The sequence below is a fragment of the Pinus tabuliformis genome, chromosome 8, assembly GCF_031772625.1.
Source record: "Pinus tabuliformis cultivar Carrire ecotype Pingquan chromosome 8, CPIR1, whole genome shotgun sequence".
Lineage (NCBI taxonomy): Eukaryota > Viridiplantae > Streptophyta > Pinopsida > Pinales > Pinaceae > Pinus > Pinus tabuliformis.
This window is the reverse complement of record NC_142294.1, coordinates 350,478,700-350,504,277: the sequence shown is the minus strand read 5'-3', so window position 1 is coordinate 350,504,277 and position 25,578 is coordinate 350,478,700. Positions and strand designations below refer to the sequence as shown.

The 25,578-nt window shown below is 39.1% G+C and overlaps 1 protein-coding gene across 7 annotated transcripts in view; it reads right to left on the bottom strand.

The window, feature by feature from the left end:
* The window catches only part of LOC149235583 (uncharacterized), a 101,398-nt gene extending 80,756 nt beyond the window's left edge, over positions 1 to 20,642 (bottom strand). For 3 of the 7 annotated variants that reach the window (XM_089372152.1, XM_089372153.1, XM_089372155.1), the window contains exons 1-7: positions 20,202 to 20,642; positions 19,921 to 20,018; positions 19,689 to 19,833; positions 19,129 to 19,605; positions 18,972 to 19,022; positions 18,719 to 18,883; positions 16,682 to 16,751 (exon numbers count right to left, since the gene is read on the bottom strand). The gene's annotated coding sequence lies outside the window, so the exon portion shown is untranslated. The remainder of the gene's footprint in view (positions 1 to 16,681; positions 16,752 to 18,718; positions 18,884 to 18,971; positions 19,023 to 19,128; positions 19,606 to 19,688; positions 19,834 to 19,920; positions 20,019 to 20,201) is intronic. The other 4 variants (XM_089372148.1, XM_089372151.1, XM_089372150.1 and 1 more) reach the window with 4 other exon arrangements.
* Between the last annotated feature and the right edge of the window lie 4,936 nt (positions 20,643 to 25,578).

Here is a 25,578-nt window from a genome sequence, read left to right as displayed (position 1 = left end):
CCCTCTGAACCTGTGTGGCAGGTGATCCTGCACTAGAGGACTCACATGTAGTGAACGCAAACTCCCGGTCAAAACGACCTGCAAAGTCCTCAATCTCAGCTGACGCTGCCACATCCTGGGTCTTCCCCTTCTTCTTCTTCTTCTCCGGACACACAACTGCATAGTGTCCCATCTTCTGACAATTCCAACACTTCACTTTGGAATAGTCCTTTTGTGAGTTACCCTGTTTACCTTTACCTTTGCCTTTGCCTCCACCACCGCTTGTGGAAGCCTGCTTCTTCCCTTTGCCTTTCTTGCCTCCTGCCACCAGTGCTACGTCCTCATCCTGCTCAACTGGCTTGGCTGCCCCAAGCTGTCATTTCCTGATCTCTGTCTGAATACAATCATCCCAAAACCTCTCCCATGTGGGAAGGGTCTCACGTGCACAAACCCCATCAGCAAAGTTCAACCATGAACGGGGGAGGCCATTCACTGCAATACGCACCAACTCAGTGGATGGAATGGCCTCTCCAATCGCTGCCAACTCATCTCTCACATTGGTAATCTTTGTGAGATATCCAGCTGCACTATCATTCCCCATCTTAATGTTCTTCAGCTTCTCCTTCAGGACCATCTTCCGGTTCTCATTGGTACTCTGGTAGAGATTGGACAATGCTGTCCACATCTCATGGGCATTGCTCTTTCCTCTCACATGAGGAATGCAATGGTCTTTGATTCCGTCTAGAATCAGCCTCTTACCCTTGTTGTTCTTTCTATTATAAGCTGCCAACTGAGTAGCATCAGTAGGCACAACAACAGGGTGCTGTGCTGTATGCACCATGATATCCCAGACTTCTGCCTCCTCAAAGATACTCTGCATTCTCTCCTTCCAAACGCTGTAATTTGTATGCCCATCCAACCTATCCTCCACCCTCAATCCCAATGACATCTTGCTGTCCTAAAACTGAAAAATAGCACTGCTGTGGTAAAGATAAACCTGATGTTTATGAAAAATCAGCTTGCTGGAATTTTCTGAGTGAAAAAATCAGCAGCTGTATTTTTTTCTCTTTTGTTGTCCCAAACTGCCCTTCAGTACTCAAGCTCTGATACCATGTAAAATTTTCTGTTTTCCCACCCCGGTTTTCAGTTTCACCTTATTTCTCCCATGTAGTTAAATGCCCATTCCCATAGCCATACATTTAACAGACTGAAAAAATAAATATTGCTGAAAACACAAATTCTGGAAATTTTTCAGAGTGCTGGAAATTGCAGAAATAAAAATCAGCAATTAAAAACAGCCATTAAAACACATTTAAACTCAGTGATTTTTGGTCAACTTGACCCTGGAAAAACCCCCTACAACTCTTGGGGAAAACCAGTTTGAGAGCTCTTCTTTATTTCTGGAAAATGCCTTTTTACAGAGAAAATTTTCAGCAAATAAATTTCAGCAAAAACAGAAATTTCCAGCAAGCAAAACTTATCTGTTTTCAGCCCAAACGACAATCTGAAAAATGCTGTAAGAGCTGTACGGACCGTACGGACTGTACGGACGGCCGTACGGACTTGTACGGACAGCCCTCGGAAAAAGTGCAGAAAATCGCCTCCTCGATATTCGTGCTGAAAATTAATTTTTTCCACTATTTTGCTTACAAAAACTGCCTTTTTCTGCTTGTTCTTTACGCTGTTCGGATTTGCTGAAGTGCTGCCTTGGTGTGTGTGCCAAACTGCTGCCTCTTTCTCCTCCTTGTCCAGAAATCTCCCTTGCTCTCTTGCTCTCCTTCTCCCAATCTGCTCATGAAAGAATGAATGATCTTTTTCTCCTTTTCCTCCCTTAACCCAACCCTAAATGACTTTTGGGTGATCCCTAAATCCAATGGCTGAAATAGATTTAGATCAATGGCTGAGATTAAATGCTCATTTAAATCTCACTTTCTATTTTTTAATTCACCCCACTTTAATAAAGACCCACTTAGTCATTTATTTCCAAAGTCACTTTTCCTTTCTAATTTTTCATTGACTTTATAAAGTCACTTTAAAATTAGACTTAGTAACTTTATCACTTAAAGTCACTTTCAAATTAGATTTAACTTTATAAAAATTATAAAGTTACTTTAGGAGAAAAATTAAATTCTTTTGGACACTTTTCCCTAGGCCAAAGATCAAAGCCTTAGGGAACCACCTGTCCTCCGGTACCAAATTTCAACAGTAGACGGAATGCTCCACAAGAAATGCAATAGTCAAACTCCCAAAACAACAGGCAAACAATCTCCAACAAAACAAATCCAAGGAGAAAATGGTGAATTAGAGGTTTGACCATGCCAAACTTTATGAAATAATAAAATATATACCTACAAGAATAACAAGAGGTGTCTCCACAAGTCATCTTCCAAAAATATGCCAAATATAGTAAGATGATAAGTAAATGTGTGCAATGTGCCACATGTGACCCTTCAAGTATGCCACGTGCCTCCCAATAAAACCACCAATAAACACCTCAAATAAAATAATACAAGTGCCAAGTCAAAGAGGTGAGCGTGCTCTCGAATGAAGGTCAAAATATGTCACATAACTGAAATATCCATGCAATAAAAATGAAAGAACACCTAGGAAAGATGTGCCCTAGAAAAGTGTGACATGTAACTACCTCAACCACCCACAAATACTCTTTAATGAAGTGTACCGAAGGAGAATGTGCCAAGACTAGTTAGACCTTAATAAAAGATATTACACCACAACCACATCATAGTGATGTATAAGCAACTCAAGGGAGTGCACCGTCGAGAAATGTGCCAACCACTCCAAAAAGAAATAAAATAACGCATACCTTGAAAATGGCACCCAAGAAAGGGGTTGCACCACTAGAAAGCCTCAACCAACTCCAACTAACCCCCTCAAGTGTGATAAAAAAGCCAATGTAGGGTGCCTCGGTTATTAACCTTAATCTAGATAAATAGATTAATTTAACAATTGACCAATTAAATCAACCTCAACATGTGTGCACAAAGCTTAATGCTCAAATATAATCATAGTCCCCCTCCATAAAGTCACCAACAAAATAAATCACCATGAACATGGGTGCTAATGAGGGGAACATGCTAACAAAGTGTTGTACCATGTGAATAAAATATTTTTTCCCTAGCAAAAGCCCACCATGATAACAACAAAACATAAGTCATCCTACCAAGAAGTGAGACTGCCTCAAGCCAAAGTCCTCCAAGGAACCAACATAGAATCTCCATCAATGTGATGAAAATCACAAAGTGGAAACGCATACAATATGAATAGCAAAAAAATGCTAACCTAGCATTGGACTTAACAAGGATTTTGTTTCTCAAGCAAACTTGTCACAAATTGCTTTCTAGGTAAGGCAAGAGGTATGCCCATTACTCAACTCGTAGTTTTTGAGGTAGAAAATTCCTTTAGCATGAATAAGAGAGATTATTTGATATCAACACAAGCTATAATTAAACAAAACTCTTGAAAATGGCAAAGATCAAAGTGGACAATAAGCCCCAAAATATTTCTTCAAATTGACACAAATAGTATCCATAGGCTCAAAGCATGTAGAATATTTAAATTTAAAAAAGTAGGCAATGGAATCGCTTGATAAGTTAATGTCATATATGGTGCATGAGGTAAATTGAAATCTCAATTGTTAATGGCTAATTTCTAGCACTAATGCATTATTCTTGACCTAAATAGTAAATACTAACAACTGAAACCCCAACTCTAATTTGACTAGTAAAATTGACATAAAAAATTAGCATTAAAATTGTTGGGTATCTAGATCAAGAACCAATATTTCAACGTTAGAAACTTAGAAATTAACCATTGACCAAGAAATTTTTACAATGACAACCCATAACACGGTCTAAAACAAGATACCAATAACAATCTACATACAAACATAACTTTATTAGTCATCGTAGTTCCAACAATAGTTTTTGTCTCTATAAGTTCATATTGGACAGTTTTTAAGAGTTCTTCGCCAAAAATTTAAGGCCTAGGATTAATATATTGATAACAAATCATTATTTCTCTTAATATATCAAGTGAAACCCTAGAAAATGGAAAAGTTGCAATAGAAAGGCATAGTTGCAAGTTGTCATTAGAACCCTGGGAAAGATGCAGTCTAAACTTAAATAACCCTTAGAGCATTACAAGTATGTATGTTGAAAATGTTAGCGAGAAAGGGTTCCTTGATTTGTGCCTTAATTAAGGGAACCACAACAAGTTTCTCCTTGACCATGCACGAGTTCCCATGAGTTAGGAGTTAATTCCTAAAAAATAGGACGAGTTCCTAAAATTTAGGGCAAATTCCTAAAAATTAGGAGTGCAAGATGCAATTCACTATGCTAATAAGTGGAAGGTTGTGTATTGTCTTCTAGTTCGAGTAATTTTGGGTAAAGGACGAGTTGATTGAGTCGGGTTCCTAAGCTCCTAAATTATAGGAAGGACAAGTTAATACAACCAATGAGCTTTTGTTAACTAGTCAATCAACAGTTCGACTTTCCTCAAGTAAAACTTGCCAGTAATAGCCTAATCGAAGTGTTTATAAGGAGGAAGGAAGGCACAATTTGATCATTGTCTTGTGAGCACTAGATGGTGAGACAAGGTAATAGAGGGCACAGGTTGGTGCTTGTATGTTGAGGCTTGTGTGAGTTTGATAGAGAGCAGATAGGGATCAACAATCTTGCAAGGGTTTCAAGCCTGGTTCAAGGTAGGAAAGCAAGTTTGTTTTGAGATTGAAATAAGTTTTATTTATAAGAGATCTAATGCTCAGTTTCTATCAATAATCAAGCAGAGGGTTTTCCTAGTTGGGTTCCCCAGAAAAAATATTGTGTTAGTATTGTTGTTATTGATGTTCCTATTCCACTGCAAATTTTTGTAAAGAAATTTGTGTTTATATGAGAAGAAAATATATTTCATATTGCTCATATTATCAGATCAGAATTTCATGGATTTTCTACATGGTATCAAAGCGTGGATCAAAATAAAGATAGCACATACAAGAGCAAATTCGTCATAGTGAAGAGGCATATGGTCTGAGGTAGCCGCAAGCACTTGAGGAGCTAGTTCAGGTGGAGCGAAGGAGCAAGAAGTGTCTCTTTTGAAGTTTGAACAGGGCCGAGTTAAGGGCAGATTGCAGGCAGTGTAGAGGGTAGATCTGTGTGTTGTTTTGTGGAGGATTTCTCAATTAAACAGGTCAAGATTTTTTTGTGTTCTAGAAAGAGGGCCGAGGCGTGTCACCTCTGGTTTGGAGGAGCTGATAGGCCTGAACAAGTGAAAGAATAGTCCTATAGTCCAGCGCATATAGAAGGCTTGTAGAAGGAGGATAACCACAGGTTCCTGAGGGAGTTTTGGACCAAGTTTAGGGGAGCTGACGTGGACAGTCACTAGCCCTAACCAGAGAGTCGAAGCTTCAGACTTAGATGCACATGACGAGTTGATTTGGGGACAAAAGTAATCGTCCAAACCAAAGGTATGTTTGTATTCTTCCAAGGTTGATGTTTTTGCTAAGTGTTTGAGTCCAGATTTGGGGCATTTTTGGTGGCATCTTAAGTAGAGGTGGAGGGTTGTTAGTAGGTGCCTAATTGTGGCCAGAGAGCAAATCTTGTGAAGGACAACAAGAGTGCTAGCAGTGGCAGAAATATTGAAGCCCAAGAGTTTGCAGACTTTGAAGGACTAAAGGAGCAGTGAAGTGGGCAGCCTCCAAGCCCTAAGTACAGTCTTTTGTGAAGGATTATAGGTTGTTAGTGGGCAGGTTTTAGAGAGCTCTAAGGGGAAGCAAGATGGCTTACCAAGGGTTGAGAGTGGATCACTGTTTAGAGAGAGCATCGAACTTTGTTCCATGGAAAGGGAGGATCACGATAGTGCTGAGATAATGGGGTGGGACTCGGGAGAGTACATCAAGTAGGCGATAGTGCCACCTCAAGACCCCCAACAATTGGCCCAACATAATAAGAATGATATCAAGGCAAGGAGGATCATTCTAAAAGGGCTCAAATATCATATAGTTCCTCATATCCATGAGAAGAAGACAGCATTGGAGATGTACAATACAATCCTTGTTAAGTTATGGTATGTTCTATGCTTAGTGCAATTTACTTCAATTTCTTCTTATTAGCCCAATGTCAATTTCACTATTTAGCAATCACATTAACATAAAGTAAAATGCTGATAGAACATAAATAAATCAACAGAAGACAAGCCAAGACAAGAGACACCAGATGTGGCGGCTAGCCAGGGACAAACCCCAATGTGGGGAAACCCTTTGATCAATTCTTCTATAATCTTCAATAATTCAGCAGAGAGAGAGAGATAGTACAAATATACAATTCTGTAATTTTATTACAGCAGCAGCAAAACCCTAACCAGCAAAGTCAAAGTTGGTCAAACAAGTCAGAATTGACCTCCAATCAGCTTGGTCAATATCCCAGTCAACTCGGCCTCCAACAACAAGAAGAGGCAGCCCAAAAACACAGTCAAACAAAGGTCAACAGAAGTCAACTTGCAGCTAGCAATTAGGGCAGTCAACGCTGGTCAAACCTGAGGTCAGATCACCTCGGTTTGTGTGCCAAAATCTGCGGCCTGCCAAGGAGAAGCAACCACACCAAATCCGCAGTCCAAGAGTCCACGTTGGTCAACGTTGGTCAAAGTGTCTTTCTGCAGCCCTGGTCAAACTCAGTCAACGCAGCCCTAGCCAGAAATCACTTCGTCCTTCCACACATGTGAGAGAGATGCTACTCCTAGATGTGTACCCAATCAAATAAGGAGAGAGAAGAATGTGAGATTAGAGATGAGTGAATAATGCCACAAGGTGTCTTCTATTTATATGAATCGTTGAGGATGTGTGCCACACATTTTGTTGTTGGCCGACCTTGAAAAATTGTCAAGTATATTCAAATAAATTCATATCTCCATAAATACATGTCAGAAGATGATCGTTAGATCAATCCTACACCTCTCGACGAGAGGAATCTAATAAAAATATCAGTTGCCATAAATAAGATGACCCACATGGAGTTTGGCCCTAGTTGCCAATTTTAACACTCCCTCTCAACTAGGGAGAACTCTGTCTGCTAAACCATCTAACCGTCGGTACTATCTCTGCCATCAAATGCACTGCCCTGCACTACTCGGCTCTGCTCTGCTGAATTATGAAGAAGAAGAAATGAGCGAGGATGTATAATATTATCCTCTACTAACCCAAAGTCAATCCCAAATAAAAGAGAGTGCTCAATAGCACTCTTAATGACCCGAAGTCAGTTCTAGAGAGTGTGTCATACCACTCTTACTGATCCCAGATCAGTGCCAAAAGAGAGTGAGCTATATCACTCTTACTGACCTGAAGTCAGTTCCAATTGATCCCAGATCAATGTCGATCATCCTAGCATAGGGAGTACGATAGATACACGATGCGTCCATCGGTACTACTATGGTCCCTAACCCCATTTCCCTACTCATTAACCAAATGAGAGGTACTTCCCATGAGTCCCAGACTACATGGGTAGGATGCCTTGACAAAAGAACCACTCATCCTGTCCATAAGTCGCCATGGGGAATCACAGGGGAAGGCTAAACCATTCACCTTGTACACAACACACCACTAGGGGAGGGTGAGTCACCCTATGGTCGCTTGTTGCTCCAAGAAGTACCCCAAGCCCCCCGGAGCTCCCAGAGCTCAATGCATGCATCATACAGGACCCTCATAAGAGGGTCTCTCAACGACTCCAAGTCGTTCTCAGAAAGTCAAGAATTTGACCTTTCCCAAGGGCTTCGTCAGAATGTCAGCGACCTGCTCATCTGTACTGATATGATGGAGCCTTATTGCTCCTCGCTGTACCATATCCCAGATAAAGTGGTACCTGATATCAATATGTTTGGAGCGATCATGAAATACGGGATTCTCTGATAAACGAATACCACTCTGATTGTCACAAAGGATAACAGTAGTATCCAATGTATATCCAAACAACTCAGTGAAAAGCTTCCGCAACCAGACAGCCTCACAAGAGGCCATACTCGCAGCAATGTACTCTGCCTCAGCGGTGCTCAAAGCCACCGACTTTTGCTTCCTGCTCATCCAAGATATCGAGGCAGATCCCAAAGAGAAACAGCACCTGGAAGTGCTCTTTCAGTCCACCACACTACCTGCCCAATCAACATCGGTATATCCATGTGGCCTCACATCTCCGGTAGTGTATCTCAACCCATGAGTGATTGTGCCTCGAAGATATCTCAGAAGGTTCTTGGCACCAATCCAATTGTGAGTGGTGAGACTCAACCAAATGTTGGCTCAATGTGTTGACTGCAAAACATATATTAGGACGGGAGTTCACCAAGAACATCAATGCTCCTATGAGTTGATGATACTCGGTAGCATTTCCCAAAGAAGGTTCGGCAGCACTACTGCTTAACTTCTTGAATTCAAGCTCCATCGAGGTAGTCACAGGCTTGCAGTCCACCATACCAAATCTCTCCAATATCTTCACCACATATTTTCCTTGAGATAAGAAAATCTCCCCTGGCTTTTGCCAGACTTCCAGCCCTAGGAAATAGTGCATCAATCCTAGGTCCTTCATCTCAAACTCGGAAGCCAACTCCCTCTTACATTTGTGAATGAGAGGGTCTGCACCTGTTAGAAAGAGGTCATCAACATACAACACCTGTATGAGAGGCTTATTATTTTCAACCTTAAATTCAAGGTTCGGATTGGCTTCACTCCTAGTGAATCCCAGCTTCATCAAGTAGCTATTGATCCTCTCATACCAAGCATGGGGTGCTTGCTTCAGCCCATAGAGGGCTTTCTTCAACCTGCACACGTGAGATTCCCAATCATGAATCTCAAATCCCTTAGGTTGTTCCACATAGACTTCCTCTTTGATCGACCCATGCAAGAACGCAGTCTTGACATCCATTTGATGTAGGTTCCATCCTTGCGAAGCAGCAAGGGCTATGATTAAGAGGATGGTGGTGTATCGGGCAACACGTGCAAATATCTCATCATAATCTATACTTTTCTTTTGAGAGAAGCCACGAGCAACAAAACGAGCCTTATACTTTTCAGCACTTCCATCAGCTCCATGCTTTATTTTGTAAAGCCATTTCAAGGTGACAATTGTTTTGTCCTGGGGTCTGGGGACCACATCCCAGACATCGTTCTTCATGATGGACTCGTATTCCTCTGTCATAGCATTCTTCCATACTTGATGCTTCACGGCTTCTGCAAAGGATGAAGGCTCATTTTGAATGATCGTGCTTATAATGGTCAAGTATCCCTAATACCTAGTCGACTTCTTACTTTCATGGAAAGTCCCTCTGGGTGCAATGTGTCCTTCGACATCATCAAGTGCCCCCTAGCCATGAGGACCTCTTCCTAGAAGGCTCTTGCAGAGGGGGATCAATAGGATCCATAGGTTCTTCCACTTCGGGCATCGTCTCATCTTCCTTCTCATCCGGCTTCTTGGTGTCAGCTTCTTTAGTTTTCCTTAGAATAGGAAGATTGTCAACCTTGCTAAGAGCCATGTCTTCGTCAAAGGTGACATCATGACTAATCTCGACTTCCCTTTGACCAGCCACATAGATTCTATAGCCCTTAGAATTTTCACTATAGCCCACGAAGATTCCCTTCTTTCCAGATGCACCCAATTTATTCCTTTTCTCTTTCGGCACATGAAAATATACGGGACTTCCAAAAATTCTAAAATGAGAGACATCAGGTTTCTTACCAGTGAACATCTCTTCGGGAGTCTTGGAATCCAATGCTTGATGAGGGCATCAGTTTTGAACATATACGGCGGTATTTGCAGCTTCGGCCCATAGAAACTTCGAAAGTCTTTGATCATGGAGCATGGAACGAACAACTTCCAAAATCGTACGGTTCTTCCTTTCCGCCACACCATTATGCTCAAGAGTGTATGGTATAGTGGTCTCCCTCTTAATGCCAACCTCTTTGCAAAAGTCATGGAACTCATGGGATTCATACTCGGTCCCATTATCAGTCCTTAAGATCTTGATCTTTTTCTCGGTTTGATTCTCGATCAAGGCTTTGAAGTGACGGAACCAGGAGAACACTTCATCCTTCTTTTTCAAGAAGTATATCCACATCTTGCGAGAATAGTCATCTGTAAAAGTGAGATAATATAAATATCCTCCTAAAGAGTTCACAGGCATCATACCAGATATGTCGGAGTGAACCAACTGCAAAATGTCGGAGGTCTTGCTATGGCTTGAGGGGAATGGTCCCCTTTTGAGCTTTCCTTCGGCACACCCCAGACATACACCTTCTTGCTCCACTTTAAATTCGGGCATCCCGGTCACCATTTGTCTCACATCGGGTAGAGCCTTATAGTGAAGGTGGGCAAACCTCCGGTGCCATAGTTCAGACTAAAGAGTTGTGTTGCAAGACATGACTCCCAACGGACTTCCTCCAACTTGATATAGAGAGTCAACTCGAAACCCAAGAGTGAAAGCATCTTTAAAATTCTTTTTCCATACACGTACCTTGCCATCGATGAAGGCCACCTTGTAGCCTTTGTCTTCCATCGCCGAAATGGACACCAGGTTCTTTTTGAGATCAGGTACATATAGGACTTCTTGCAAATGAATTGTGTTACCATAATTTAATTGAAGAGTAGCATTCCCTACACCCTTCACGAGATAGGTGGAGTTGTCTCCAAGAATAATCTCCAGGTTGGTCTCCTTCTCTATCAGATTAGAGAGAGCTTCCTTGTAACCAGTGAAGTGCCTTGAGGCACCACTATCAATAAGCCAATTGCCCAACGAGTCCGGAGGAGAAGTAGTAGAGAGGGCCGATATCAGATAATATTCATCTTGCTTATTGTTAACAACATTAGATTCATACCTGGAGTTTCTTGCCTTCTTGGAGGGTTGACCACTTCCTTGATTTCCGACATTCCTCTTTCCTCTACCATTGAACCTGCCATTCCTTTGATTGTGGTTGGAATTGCCTCGAGAGTGATTTTGATCATTGTCATGAGATGTGTCTTTTCTATTTGGACACTCCCTCGCATAGTGGCTAAATTTGTTGCAAACGAAACATCTTCCCTTCCTTCCACCTTTCGATCCGGCCTTTCCTTTGGATTTAGACCCAGAATTATTTCTCCTTTTAGCATGAGAGGAGAAAGCAGTGGGGTTGCCTTTAAATGCAAGCATTTCCTGCTCTTCCATCCTAGTCTCTTCTTGAATGCATCTTGCCATCAATTCCTCAAATCCCGGAATTACATTATTGTTGAGAAGAGTGGTTCTAAATACATACCATTCGGATGGGAGCCCTCCAAGAGTTGTGATAGTCAATTCCTTGTCAGGAATGACTTCCCCAATCGATAGAAGATCATTCTTGATCTTGGTGATCCTTAAGAAGTAGGATTGCATATTCTCGTCTTTGCCCTTCTTAATTTCCTTCAACTTATTTTTTAGGAACAAAACTTGATTTGCATCACTAACTTTAAACAAGCTTACCAATCTATCGTAGATCTCCTTGGAGGTGTTCAACTCGGAAACATAGGCCACCAGGCGCTTATCAATAGAGTCTCGGATGATCTTCTTTGCTTTGAATTCACCCTTTGTCCACTTGTTCCTTGCAGCAACTGGTGCATTTGATAGAGGCACAGTAATTCTGCCTCCCACATAGTCCAACACTTCCTACTCTTCCAATGTCAGATCGAGAGACATCTTCCATCCGTGATAGTCAGACTTCTCACGGAGCTTGTCTTCGGCAAGGAAGTGTGATGAGGAACCCATGAAGTCTTAAGACTTTTTCCAACAGTGTTCGGTGGTTGCTCTTGCTTGGGCTTTGTCTTCACCTCAACTCTGATACCATGTTAAGTTATGGTATGTTCTATGCTTAGTGCAATTTACTTCAATTTCTTCTTATTAGCCCAATGTCAGTTTCACTGTTTAGCAATCACATTAACATAAAGTAAAATGTTGATAGAACATAAATAAATCGACAGAAGACAAGCCAAGACAATTTGATCAATTCTTCTATAATCTTCAATAATTCAGCAAAGAGAGAGAGATAGTACAAATATACAATTCTGTAATTTTATTACAGCAGCAGCAAAACCCTAACCAGCAAAGTCAAAGCTGGTCAAACAAGTCAAAATTGACCTCCAATCAGCTTGGTCAATATCCCAGTCAACTCGGCCTCCAACAGCAAGAAGAGGCAGCCCAAAAACATAGTCAAACGAAGGTCAACAGAAGTCAACCTGCAGCCAGCAATTAGGGTAGTCAACGCTGGTCAAACCTGAGGTCAGATCACCTCGGTTTGTGTGCCAAAATCTGTGGCCTGCCAAGGAGAAGCAACCACACCAAATCCACAGTCCAAGAGGAGTCCACGCTGGTCAACATTGGTCAAAGTGTCTTTCTGTAGCCCTGGTCAAACTCGGTCAACACAGCCCTAGCTAGAAATCACTTCGTCCTTCCACACGTGTGAGAGAGATGCTGCTCCTAGATGTGTACCCAATCAAATAAGGAGAGAGAAGAATGTGAGATGAGAGATGAGTGAATAATGCCACAAGGTGTCTTCTATTTATATGAATTGTTGAGGATGTGTGCCACACATTTTGTTGCTGGCCGACCTTGACAAATTGTCAAGTATATACAAATAAATTCATATCTCCATAAATACATGTCAGAATCGGATGATCGTTAGATCAATCCTACACCTCTCAACGAGAGGAATCCAAGCAAAATATCAGTTGACATAAATAAGATGACCCACATGGAGTTTGGCCCTAGTTGCCAATTTTAACAATCCTGAAGTTGTATCAGAGTACCAATGATACCAGGAAGCTTGCTCTTAAGGAGAAGTTGAGGAGTATCCAGATGAACAAGGATGAGCCCATCGTCCCATATTTGTCAAGGTTCACTCAGGTACGAGATGAACTAGGTGGGGTGGGTGTGGTTGTATCTGATCATGATCTTGTGAGTTTTGCCTTACTTGGACTTCACAAGTCGTGGAAAGGGTTCCAGGATGTCATTATGGGAGAGAGAACTTTCACAAATTGAAAAAGGTTTTGGACTGACTGCATACAGGAAGAGATTCGACGAGGAACCATAGAAGGGAGATCAGTTATGACAAAGGACGAGGAGAACTGTGCCCTAGTAGGCAAGAGTAACAAGGCTAAGGGCAAGAAGGGCCAAGGAGAGGCTGAGTCCAGTGAGAAGGGCAAGAAGAAGGATCTAAGTAAGATCAAGAGCTTTCATTGCCATGAGTTTGTACACTATGCTTCAAAGTGTCTTAATCAGAAGAAAAAGGAGTCCAATAAGGATCATGTTGTTGCATCAGCAAAGGTAGATGTTTTTTGAATTTTCTGCCTAGTTCGAGAAATATTTCTCATTGATTTCATGCATGCCAAGCTCTGTAGATAGCAGTATACGATATATTGATACAGGAGCATCCTTCCACATGATCGAGAACAAGAAGAGTTTTAGCCACCTAAAGGACAAGGACATGCAGTTCAGATCGAGCTAGGAGATGATGGTCAGTATGCAACTAGAGGAGTTAGTACTGTCAATTTTCAGAGGGAGATAGGTAATCCTCTTCATCTCAGAGATGTCCTCTATGTTCCAGGATTAAGGCAGAATCTTGTTTCGGTAGCTACCCTTGAGGACGAGGGATATGATATCATCTTCAGCAAAGGTAAGGCGTACCTCCAACACTTAGCTTCTGGATGTAAGAAGCAGATAGGTGTGAGGGTGAAGAATCTCTACAAGTTGCAAGTAGGGACAAGTGCAGCCTTGAGCAGCGTGGCAAGGAATGCACAAAGTAGAGAAATGGTGGTTGAGCGAGAGCAGGATAGAGCTCTCAAGATGGAGACTCAACCAGTATCTCAATTTCAATCTAAGCTAGTAGGCAGTGGGGCTGACCTGCAGGATGATATTGAGGACCATAGCCCAGGGCGAGTGGAGGTAGACACCCAGTCAAAGACTCCAAATATAGGGAGAGTTCGAGCCAAGTGGGCAAAGGATTTGGTTAAGGGATGTCAGGAGAGAGTTGAGTCTCCACATCAAGAAGCAGACACATAGGTACACAGGGTACATGGCACTTATGACTAAAGAGGTGGACTTGCAGAGCATGGTCGGAAAGAACAGATCTTCAAAGCAGGTTTCGCAGAAGAAAGTAGGGAAGTATTCTAATGCAAAGGGAGCAACTGCAGCAGCAGAGAACTTGGTAATGTTGGAGACAGATCCAGGTGGACGAGGTTCTTCCAGGAACACCTTCCTCACTAAGAGGGAGTGTTGAAAATGTTAGCGAGAAAGGGTTCCTTGATTTGTGCCTTAATCAAAGGAACCACAATGAGTTTCTCCTTGAGCATGCACGAGTTCCTATGAGTTAGGAGTTAAATCCTAAAAACTAGTACAAGTTCCTAAAATTTAGGGCAAATTCCTAAAAGTTATGTTAAAATTGGCAACTAGAGCCAAATTCCTCTTTGAGCAACTCATTTGAACAAGATAATTGTGGCATTGAATTCCTCTTTTCAAGAGGATCAAAATCTAAAGATCACTAAATTTGGATAAGGAAAAATATTCATTTATTCAAAAAAAAAAATTATGAGGCATGACCTTATCAAGGCAGGAAAAATTGAAATTTTGAAATTTGAATTTGCCTCCACAAGTGACCAAGTCAACCTACCCATGAAGGGTATAAGTACTCTCTTCGTCTACCTCCATAAGTCGCTTCGATAAGCTTATCTATCTTTGTTCTAAGCGAAGGAAGGAAAGGGTAGTAATAATGAGAATAGAAGGAAGAAATTTACTTCATTTGCCCTCGCTCTAGTAATCAAAGATGGTCAAGTTTTGAATGTTTCACTGTGGTATACATTTTTGTGACAGAGTGTGAAGTTCTAAGGCAAAGTTTGTGGCATCATCTGATCTTCCTGAGGCAGAGTTACAAAACGATTTTCGACCCTTGTTGGATACCTTGTTGCAGAGCTTCTGTGGACAGAAGTAGCCACAGTGATAAGGAGCCCAAAGGAAGGAAGGAGGAGTTGTATTTTGTCCTCTCTATGACTGTTTGAGCAGGCCGAATATAAGTGTAGGCAGGCCGAGACTCCTAGTGCAAATATGGGTTGTTTTTGTGACTCATTTGGGGTTGTTTTCTTTTATGATGACGCTGCATGTCTATATCATAACTTGGACAGAGAGTTGAACTCTGTTCCATTGCTTGGAGAGGGTCGAAAGTATGAACAGAGGGTTGGAGATTGACCCTACAGCGAGCATGTAGCAACAGTAAGATAAGAGAGGTATGCGGCAGCGACTGGAGGCCTTGGAGAGGTGAAAGGAAGGGCTAACAGGGAGTTGTAGAAGCCCTAACCAGTCAGCCTAACCTACAACAAAAATACACCAGACTTGAGGTATGAGAATGTTATAGTTAAGTTGAAGGGTTGTTATCCTTATGTAGCACAATTCTGGGTTGGTATGTGCAAGTTTTCGATGTGATTTTGTCTCAGTACTATAGGCAACAAATCCTTGGTATTATTGCAAAGTGGGCAGAGGTTGTAATGACTGTTTGGAGGAGCCAAAACTACCATAGACTTATTGAGTGAGATAGCAGTAGTAACCCTAACCAAATCACGCTTCTACAACAGTTTGACACTAGGGCAAATTTTGTCTCCTTTAGAATTGTTATTTTTGGGCCTTCTATTTATCTGCAATTTGGCAAGTCAATTTTGACTGAGAATTTTGTACTCTCTCTGCTAAGCATTTGATATTAATAATAAGGAATATTGATCAAGGGTTTTCCGCATCTTGGGGTTTTTCCCTAGCTTGAGCCAAATTTGTGTGTTCTCTTGTCTTGGCTTGTCTTCTGCATTTATGGTTTATGTTCTTTCTTCAGTTACCATCAATGTAATGATGATTTATGCGATTGAAACAAATATAAATTGGGCTATCTTGGAAACTGACTTAAGCAAAGAACATGATTATCGAAAATTAATAAGTTAGGGAGGAAAGAAGCAGTTGAATAGTGCTAATTAGTGGAAGACCGAGTTTATTGTCTTTTAGTGCGAGTTATTTTGGGTAAAGGACGAGTTGATTAAGTCAGGCTCCTAAATTATAGGAAGAACGAGTTAACCAGTGAGCTTTTGTTAACTAGTCAATCAACAGTTCGACTTTCCTCAAATAGAACTTACCAGTAATAGCCTAATCGAAGTGCTTATAAGGAGGAACGAAGGCACAATTTGATCATTGTCTTATGAGCACGAGTTGTTGAGACAAGGCAGTAGAGAGCACAGGTTGAGGCTCGTGTGAGTTTGATAGAGAGCAGATAGGGATCGGCAATCTTGCAAGGGTTTCAAGCATGGTTCAAAGCAGGAAAACAAGTTTTTTTTCAGATTGAAATAAGTTGTATTTGTAAAAGATCTAATGCTCAGTTTCTATCAATAATCAAGCAGAGGGTTTTCCCAGTTGGGTTCCCTAGAAAAAATATTGTGTTTGTATTGTGTGATTGTTGTTATTTTTGTTCTTATTACGCTGCAAAGTTTAGTAGAGAAATTTTGTGTTTATATGAGAAGAAATTATATTTCAGATTGCTCATTCTAGCAGATCAAAATTTCGTGGATTTTCTACAGTGTAAAGCAAGACAAAAGAAAATTTTGTGACAAAAAGATCAAAATAACATGACCTTCATTACAAACGAGATAAATATATGGCCCAAAACAGGAAAGGTTTATACCTTAGGCAAGCCATCAATGACCTTAGCGCTAAACCAAAGAAACTCGTGGAATATTGAGATGCACGGAACCCTGGCAAGAAAAAAACAGATAACCGTTACCACCATACCAATAACAATCTGTATACATAATTTTATTGGTCATCATAGTTCCAACAATATTTTTTGTCTCCACAAGTTCATATTGAATAATATTTAAGAGTCCTTTGCCATTAATGTAAGGCCCATACTTAATATATTGTTGAGGAATCATTTATCCCCTTCTCTGAATATACCATGTGAAACCCTAGAAAAGAGATGCAGTAGAAAGGTGTTGAAGTCCAGAATTGTCTTCTTTTTGATAACTCATTTAGTTTGTTTTCAATCATTTTCATGATAATTTTGCTACATTTCCAAGTTGAAAGGTCACCTCAAATATGCTCAAACATCATAAAAGGTATCAATCATTCATGGTTTATAATCTATTGTTTCTTTATGAAATTTAATCAAAACATTCCTATAGCTACCAAATTGCACTCATTCTGCAGCTAACTAAAGATTTTGCAGCTACATCCATGGTTAGACAGGTTCTAGCACGTTTGAGAAGGAATAAAGGATATAGGTAGATGGAAAATGATCAACATATGGACATCCACCTATCACAATGATCTGGCAATTCACCCGGTTCGAGAGATCTAATGGTCAAACCAGAAGTCAACTTTGGTTATAATACTCCAATTATGCACAGGATTTGAAGGAGGATCGTGGCATTATCAAGCGAGTGTGGAATTGGACGAGAAGAATTTGGAATCATAAGTTACGATATGTCAAATCAAAATCTTCTCATGATTTTCTCTTCCAGTAGCAAATCATGAGAAGAAAGATTCCAATTTCAATTTAATTTCTTAGTTGTCAAAGTAAAACTTGCTTCTCGGCTTATAACTCTTAAGACTATTATTTAACAGAGGATTATAAAAGGCCCTGAGGCGAAGTAATAGACATTGTTACTCTTTTTAAACTTGTAATCATTTGCTATTGAAGACTTTGGCATTTAATACAAATTACTTTGTTCCTTTGGTGATCAATGCGTGGGTGAATAGTTTGATAGTTGATCTCGTGCTTGCACTCAACAAGAGGCCCCCCTAGAGAGTTGTAAGTTAGTTTAGTATCTAGTTATGTTAATCTTGGCTTATTTCATGAATAGTCACTTCGTTGCAATTAGTTAATGTTTTCAATTGTTATTTTCTCATCAATTTCTGGTTTAACCTTCAGTAGTTTGAACAAGCTGAGCATTCATAAAAGACAAAAATATTTCCATTTCATAGTCTGTTTTACTCAGTTGTTTTTATTTCGATTTCATGAGTAATGGGCAGAGCAATTCTAATCACAACTGCACACATTTGTAATCCTTCAGAGTTACATTTTAGCTTGCTATTTTACTGAAGTAATTAAATTAAGATTTCCTCTTTTGTTGAATAGAATACAGATTTTGATTTGCAAGAGCATTTAGAATAATATTTCAATTTTCTGCAAGTAGAATTAAAATTTCAATTCTGCCCATTAGAATAGATATTTCAATTCAGTTCAAATAGAGTAATTTTTAATTCTTGTTGCAATAGATTAAATTTCGATTCAGTTTGATAATTAAAATTTTCAATTGATTTCACCTTGAAGTTTGATTTGCTTTTAAAAGAGTAATTTTGATGGAAAGAACATGTGTGTAGGAATGTTTTGAGTTAATCAAGTTCCATTTATATTCAACATCTTTTAAAATCAAAAATTGAATTCCTAGCATATACTGTGCACATGCACTTCACAAGTACACGAACCCCTTGGTTGACAATGAATGAAGTAATTTAAACATCAATTAAATTACCCAACAAACCCAACAAGTTGTCATTCAAACCCTGGGAAAGATGTAGTCCAAACCTAAATAACCCTCAAAACATTGCAACTGTGTAAAGCAAGACAGCAGCAAAGTTTGAGACAAAAAGATCCCAGTGACACGACTGCCATTGCACACAAGATACATGTATGGCCAAAAGCAGGAAAGGTGTATACCTTAGGCAAGCCATCAATGACATTAGCGCTGAACCAAAGAAACTCGTGGAGTATTGAGATGCACGGAACCGTGGCAAGAAAAAAACAGAAAACCGTTACCACCACAAGAAGAACAATGACTAGACTGTCATTCTCTGAACTGTCAGTTTATTTCTCCAGAGGTGCCTGAACAAAAAACCATCTTATGTTTAGCGGGATCATCTTTCCTAACTAATCAGAAAACTAAAGCTTGTTAAATTGATGAAAATCACACCATCATTAATTCTCTAAAGAAGCATTCTTCGCATAAATGGTTGAGGGAGACCTGTCAAAATAAACGGAGGAGAAAAATAATTCTTATGTTGTTGGATACACTGAAACAGATGCGGTAGGAATTGTATAAATGTGCATCCGGGTAATGATAGACTTACATCATGGGGTATTTCAATTGCACTATTGAATTTTCGGAGAACAATACATCACTCTGCCTATCAATCTTCTCTTCTTCTATCTGATTTATCCAGATTCAGAAGATCCTTCCACTTTCACAGGAACATATGTAATTTTTGGCTCTGATATGAAGGCAACAAAATCAGAATCCTCAAATTTAACTCCAATCTTCTGGCTTATTGTAACTGTTTCTCCGATCATCTCTCCATATCTTTGACTGAAGGACGAGGATGTAATAGAATTCTGAGTTGCAGAAATTCTAGGTGGCAACACATTTGCAATTGCATTGATGAACCCACCGACACCATCTGCACTGTCAGAAGAAATATTCTCCAGCGCTGTAGATTGACATGACGCAAGTGTAGTCGCAGAAGCAGCTGAGGATCCAGTTCCATTGATCTTCCTGCGGATCCAGTTCCATTGATCTTAGTGGGGCCTAGGCCTTTTATTCCTGGGACCTGCAGAAGATTACACAATTTTCAATTAAATGAAAAATATGAAAGCATAACACTGCAATCAAATAAAAGAAAGGCGCATATACCTCAGTCAGTTAAGCCAATACGAATGCAGAAGCAGAAACAGGAGATAAGGCACGAATCGGAGATGAAATATTTGGATTCAGAAGGAGAAGACTATGATGCTACTTCTGCAACTTCGACCTCTTGCTCTGAGAATGTTGGAGACACCTGCGTGGTTAAAATCACAACTAATTAACACTCGAACAGAATCCATGTTGTTGCAGATCTGAAGCAATGGATAGAAATTTGAAAAACCTGATTGCTTATAAATAAAAAGAGGCTACAGCAGTTGGTTGAGGCTATCTATCTAACTTCAGAAATTTTGCAGGGCGGAGCTTCGTTCAAATGGGTTTCTGCAATGAATTCAACACAATCAAGCAAGACAACGCAAAATGGGTTCCACTCTCCCTAAAAAATGGGAGTCCTAACTCAAAGAAAGCAAGTTGACTCAAAGACAAAAGAAGCAGATAATTGTTTTTCTGATTGGAGGGCTAGACGCTTCAAATCAGTCCGTTGCAATAAGGAGGACAGCGCACCTTTGCTGCGGAAAAGGAATGTCGAGCCACGCAGGCTCGTTATCCTCGTCGGAGAAAACAGAGATCAGCTAGTTGGGGTAGGTCGAGGTCTACACCATTCCGTGCTCTCATACACATCTTGTTCCTGATCATGATCGCTTCCCGGGAATTGAACTCCGACAACACGCTCTGTTTCTTCTTCTTATTGCGGCTCCGTGAAGAATATGAGGGCGATTAACCGAGGATAGGGTTTTTCTTTCTGGATAGACAGTGCAGCGCTCTCGATACTGCCACCCCTCTGCCGAAACAAACCAAAAACTAAAACCTCAGAAATTTCTCCACCCGGTCTAAGGCAATTGACGCGAAGGTTGCGTGCAAACACGGGACATTGCATTTAAATGTTGATTGCCATCTGCGCTCGGCATCTTTCAACATTGTGCTTCTTTTTCATATTTCTTTGTTGGTCGTTGGCTGTACCAAAAAACATGACTTGTAGTGTCGTCAAACTTTTACTTTTTTAAAAGTTGGGTCGATTTAATTATTCATTATTTATGGTTTTAAGGAATCTAAATCAATTTTGGTGATTTTGCTTTTTGGGTTATGGAGTATTTGCTGTGTTTTTTTATTTGTACGGAGATTTAAGTTAATCATGTTTAATTTAGTGGTGGTTTTTATTTGGGGATGGGGGTGGGCTATTTGCTATGTTTTTAATTTTTACTTTGGGGATGGGGGGTGGGGCTATTTGCTATGTTTTTAATTTTTAATGAAATGGAGATTTAAGTAAAAAATTATATTATTTATTTATAATTTAATATTGGGAATTTAATTTTTGTTATTATTTATATTTATTTATAAGGTGATTGGTTAAAGTTTATGTATTATCATAAGTTTTCTTATTAGTTATTAATTTTTTGTTTTTTATTGAACTTTTTTATTTGTATTTATTTTTGCTTTCTCTATTATTTCTATATATTTAGGCTGATGAATGAAAAAATAATAACAAAAAAATATGTATAATTTTTAGTTTTATTATTTTTTAATTTGAGTTATACCTTTTTCTTTTTTTGTCCACTTCTATTGTTTTTTTTTTCTCTATTTTCAATTCCAAATCCATTAATCATTTTTTTTTCTTGTTAATTCTTAATTTGATTTTATTTTTTTCCCTTCATCTTTATGTAATTTTCCTTCCCTACAAGCAACAATTATTTCTCTTTCGTATTTTCGATTCCACTTGAAACACTATCATCCATCTTGCCCTTCTTTGCGGCAACATTCACTATTGTTTCCTTTTCTCTTTTCCATTTAGTTTCCATTTCCCCCTATGCTTTGTTGTTGTTTCCAATATGAAGAAAACACAGTCGAAAAAACCATGCATAACACGCAATCAAGAGGGATTGACAACTTGAAGAAGATCACTAAATACTCTAAATTCATTCACACGACATTGCACAATCCATTGCAAATTTATGTAATACACAATGGACGCATTAATCAATGGAACTTTTGTTGGATTCACCACTTTCTTGCCCAAAATTGGCAGCCAATGTAATAATAAATCCAAGGGAGCCTACAATTTCTCGTTCTTGAAAGCTAAAGAACAATATATAAGAAGAAAAAGAAAGAATTTTGCTGCAAGGAGGCGAGATTTACATGTGGTTTCTGCAACTGTAGCTCCGCCCACCATTCCTAGCTCTTCTTCTACTGAAGAATTTGACAAAGGGCGTGAAGCAGAGGAGGAGAGTGGGAAATTTATATGGAGAGATCATTGGTATCCAATTTCTTTAATTAAAGACTTGGACCCTAAGATTCCCATGCCTTTCCAACTCTTAGGTTGTGAGATTGTTCTCTAGCAAGATGCCGAGGGAAATTGGAAAGCCTTCAAGGACAAGTTCCCCCACAGACTTGCTCATCTCTCGATAAATTGCTATTATTTATGTTATACATAAAGATTAGTTGTTATGGGCTTGGAGTCATTTAAATGATAATTATTATTTTTTGTTGTAGGAAGGGAGATTGGATGAGAACGAATGGCTTCAATGCTCCTATCATGGTTGGTCTTTCAGGCAGATGGTTCATGTGCTTGATTCTCACAGGCCGCATCTAAAGGACCTAAAGCTCGAGTTGCGATGTCACCTTGAGCTTGTGCAGTGAACTTCCAAACAACTGTCTCTCAGGGTTTGTTGTTTGTGTGGCCCGATGAGAATGGCTGGAAACAGGTCTCAAAGTTCAAGCCCCCACTGTGAAAATTATTTCTATCACCCATAGTCTTATTTTAGAAGAGGAATCATTTAAATTATGTATACGCTTTTGTTTATATTAATGTCTAGGTTCCTTTTTAAATATCATTATTTATTTGCGTAGTTGAGCATACTGGTATTTGATTTTCTAATACATTTCACTCAATAAAAGTTGTTCGCAGTTGATCATATTGACATCTGATTTTCTACTCCATTTCACCCATTAAAATTTATTTGTTGTATATCGTTTAATATTATAGTATAGGATGAGTATGTGTTGCAATAATATTATAGTATAGGATGAGTATGTGTTGCAAAAATTATGATTTTCTTTATAGTTAAAGTTAGTATATTAGAATTGAATAATGAGAATTATAATTCGAGAGATAGCAATAAAAGTTTTGTTCCATATACCATGATTCCACTGCCACAAACACAATTACATTTTGCTCTATATCAATCATGTAAAATGACCATGAACAATGTACGAGACAATTGTTCGTGTAAAACAAGTTTCCTGGAATTCACATCTCATTCAGTTGAAACTGAGTTTCTCCATATCAATTTGAATGAAACACTGCCAAATAAATAAAGTTATAGAGCTTCATTACAACCAATGAGGAAGGGTGCTCACCAAAAAGCACCATTTTAGCACAACATTTTCACTTTTATATCTATTTTTTCATCAAGGCTTTAATTGATCAACTCATAGCTTGTCAGTAGTCTAGACTCCAATTTAACTATATTTAAACTACGAGGTAACCACTAGCTACTACGTAGCACCTTTTTCATGTTAAAAATAGTTTTATATATAAATAGTGTTAAAGATAAACGTTTATGTATGTAGGATTATGTTGTTTTTTTCTTTTTACTAAATTGGATAGTATTTATATTATTTTATTAGTAAAAGATGTTGGCATCTTTGTGTTGGCATTGATATTAAGGATGTTTGGCACAACTCTCATGTGTCTATCTCATGGATGTCTTATATAGGATTGGCATTGATGATTGGCAAAACTTTCATGCAGGTGTGAAGAAGGCTTTAATATTTGATGCCAACCTGGTTATTGATGTAGGGTAAAGTTTGTGCTATATTGCAGCATTTGCACTAGCATATCCCAGCAAAATTGTGCATTACATTGAGCAGCATTACCAAGGTTGTGTAATTTACACATGATTCTCATCTAGTGCATGTGCAGAAGCTACCAAGTCGTACAAACAAAGTGGGCCCCAAAAACCATGGTTTTATCCCTTGGCTTTTTTTCCCATGGTGACCATGAATTGATGCCAGATCTCAATTACCATCAAAATTTACCAAAGGATTTCCCATGGTAATTTGATGGTCAACTTAATTCGGTCTTTGAGCAATGGATATATATACAGAGGTAGAATGGCATGTGGGTGTGTCGATTGAGTAATCTGGACAATGATCTCTTCCTTTTATTCTTTTGTTATAGTACAGGTGACATGATGGTGATCGCATACGTCCTGTGTCTAGCAAGATCAATCGCAGGATTTCATTCATTCTAGCCCAAGTTATTAAGTCTAATTTATGATCTAAGCAAGACGCATGGTGCAAGACTAAATCTAATGATGAAGGCATATCCAAGTGTATGGAAGGGTGCTCTGATCTAGGGAAATCACATTATTATCATGTCTTCTTCTTGTGTAATCAGATGCTCAGTCGCTTATGATGGTGTAATTATTCCCTTGTCTCTATTCAAGAGTGATCACATGGTTGTATTTCTAAGCAAAGGAATTTCTCAATGGTGGTTTGTTATTTATATTGCATTTTGGTATGATGTATGTATCACTAGTGTCACTTGTGATTCTTTGAGCAATCGGTGTGAGCAACTAAATGGTTATGAGTGATCATAAAGCAATGTGTACCTATTGAGTATGTCCACACAAGCAAGTGTCCAATTGTTCTTGTACACAAAGTTCGGACATATCTCTATTTTGCACTAAAACAAGAATTCACAGATATGGTGTAACACATGACGATGATCAAGTACAATGGATTAGCAATCAATGCTCAGTTTGGTGTATTGATAGTAAATGTTTTTTATTGGAGTAACACATCCTTTGTTCTAGTTGATGAGGTCGATGCATGCAAATACAATGGCCTGCAATCTAGTACTCAATAAGTTATAATCACTTCTGAATCAAAAAATAATTTGTATAATCAGTGAAGTCATTGCTAAACAAAGGTTTGTCGTAGGTGTCTACTTGCTATAATTATTGGTGTTGTGTGGAATGCTCAGAATTAATATTTAGAAGCTACACTTGCTATTATTGTTACAAGAAGTATAGAATAAACTCTCAATGTTACAAGGGTTGTTGAAGAGTGTGTGTAACCTGATATGTTGCTACCAACAATCTTGTCAAAGTGTTTCAAACATTGTGTTATTTATTCATTGATGCAATCTATTATTTTTATACTTAAGGTCTGAAGGTAACATTGAATATGATATTGATTGTATGTTGACGTCCAAAGCCTTGTGAAGAACCATTAGACTGTGTGTTGAGAAGCTTTAAGGGTTCTTGTGTAGATATGTGTTGATGAATGAGACTATTGAGCTAGTCTATATGTTGTTTGTTGCCAGTCATTGTACTAAGGTTGACTTTGTTTTAGGGCAAGGTATTGTTAGGTTTCTTGTTTTTTTTGTAAACACTAATGAGTAGATATTTTTATAAAATTTCCGCTCAGAACGCAACAAAAATTGGGAGATTTACATCAATTATGAGATCAAATTCTTCGATAGAAGAAGTTAGACTAAGATTTTCTACATCATCAACATCGTGATTGTTTGCTACATCCATCCTGCTAGCATATTTGCAACTATAGAGCCTGCAAAATTGACCACAAAGTAGAACAATTTTACATATTATGTCATTCACAAGAAGAGGAATCAATTGACATTGCTTTTGCCCAATCTACACTCGTGTTTCCTACTAAAGTTTGATGTCTTAAAGCTAGACCGGTCGAAGATAGGTTTTCCAGTTGGTTGCGGGCGACATCTATTTCGTCATTTTGACGATTGATCCAAGCTTGAAAGCCTTGCATTCTCTTAGACTGTTGTGCAACTGTGAGGGAGAGTTGTAGGAGGAGTTGAAGGAGGGAATTACTGGCAATGTTATCATTGAGAGGAGGGTGTGGG